Source organism: Triticum aestivum, chromosome 7D (genome assembly GCF_018294505.1).
Source record: "Triticum aestivum cultivar Chinese Spring chromosome 7D, IWGSC CS RefSeq v2.1, whole genome shotgun sequence".
Classification (NCBI taxonomy): Eukaryota; Viridiplantae; Streptophyta; class Magnoliopsida; order Poales; family Poaceae; genus Triticum; species Triticum aestivum.
The window spans coordinates 529228225-529230183 of record NC_057814.1 but is presented as its reverse complement, the minus strand read 5'-3'; positions in this window follow the sequence as shown (position 1 = coordinate 529230183).

The following is a 1959-nucleotide window of genomic DNA, read 5'->3' as shown; positions in this document are numbered from 1 at the left end:
ACGCATGGGCATCTTGCTAGTAAGAATGAAAACAAACGACAAAAAAATATTTGGACGGTGGTTCAAAGTCATGACGGCGGGCACAGCGGACAAGGTGGCCTTGTATTGGTATGCTGAGCCATCTGTTTTAACACACAGGAGCTGGTGTGGTGATTATACACACACGCACGCATGCACATGAACTGCATCCACGCAACACTCACACAAACACATGCACCCACGCACACACGCAACACTCACATGTACACACGCAGCCACGCATGCACGCAACACACACGCACGCACACAACACTCACATGCACGCACGCATGCATGCACACACCAGTACACGACACGACCAACACACACTCTCACGCTCAAGTGCTCAACCTACACGTGCATGCGCACACATCAGGCCCTGACAGACACATACACAACCAGGTGATTCCCGCGCACGGGTTGGAGCCTTGTCGCGCCTGCGTAAATTTGTGTTTATCTGACCTTTTGCCTATGCGAACTGACAGGTGGGACCCACAAGGAACGTGGTCAATTTAACTAGTCAACATGGTGCCACACAGACTATTTGGCCGGTCAACAGAGTGCAATCCGATGCTGAACTATGAGCAAGTGACCGTATAATCATCGCAAAACGTATATAGTGACCGTAATCAGCTTATTCTGAACTTCGGTGACCGTATTACGCTCTTCTCTCTGTAGGCCCTCCAAAGCTACATCTCTACACGTTCTCGCATGTTACATCTAACAACTATGCAATACAGCACTACTACTACACTCTAACACAATAAATCATATGTGTTTTTAGTTTTACTAGATATCATATTGTTACTTATAATTATTCAATTTGCATACATTAAAATTGCCTTTGAAATGTATGGCCAGTATCATCTACCGCGCGGGAAAAATCCCGCCCTTTCCTGTTTAATCGGGTTAGTATCGATGGATCGTGCGAAACAGCAAAACTATAGTACTATATAGTACTACAAGTGACAGTTCACTGGGCCGTCGTGTCGTCTACTCCTCCGTCGTAAGAGTGGAGCGCTCACTTTCATAAATCTTCTAGTCCCTTTCGCCGACATGTGGGACATCAAGCTACCGGGTCCACGTGCCATACCGGAATACAGTGCAGAGCAGCCGGGGTGAAGCACCCCAGTCATGGCACCGGCGTAGTAATGAGCAATGAGGCATCAAATCACAAAGCTGCACCTTTCCCGCAGTTAAGTTGGAGGGACGAAGCAACCATCACATCATTTTACTCGTTGCTGAATCCGCTTCTCCCTCATCTTCTTCAACTTAACCACGTGTTGCTTCTGCCGTTGTTCTGCCTCATGTGCGACGCGGATCGGCTTGGTAAAGCACTGACACGTGGGACGGCATGTTAGCAAACCGCCAGGACAACATCCTCCGAAAATAAGATGCCTAATCCTAGACTTACAAAGGGCTACGTAGCTGCTACGTATACTTTCCATCTAATCTATATATGCCCCCCTGATTTTCAGGTGGGGTGGCCCTAATCCTCTCCTTTAATCCAATCAAATAGTCCCACATCACATCAGTTTGTAACTTTACGTAAACCATTACGTGGATGTAGCATTGCTCAAATAAGAAACCTCCCCCGCCATCCGCGTGGCAAAATCACCTCCTTTTTACTAATCTTGATTCTATAATTTTTTAGATCAATATAATTGAGATTTGTATAGATAGCACACAGGAGCAAAACCAAGTAGTACGGTTAAGGCCATCCACAATGTGTAGCCAAATGTGAAAATAGCTTTTGGCATCGTGGGAACCATTATGGACGGTGTTGCCAAAGCCAAAAAGATGGAACCGAAGCTCCCTGATTGATTGATTGAAGGAATAGAAAAATGCAACGTCTCTCCTCTTTCTCCCTTGCTTGGACGCATGTAGTACAGTATAGAGCACAGAGCCTACTCCCCTGTCCCTTCTATCACAAATCACAAA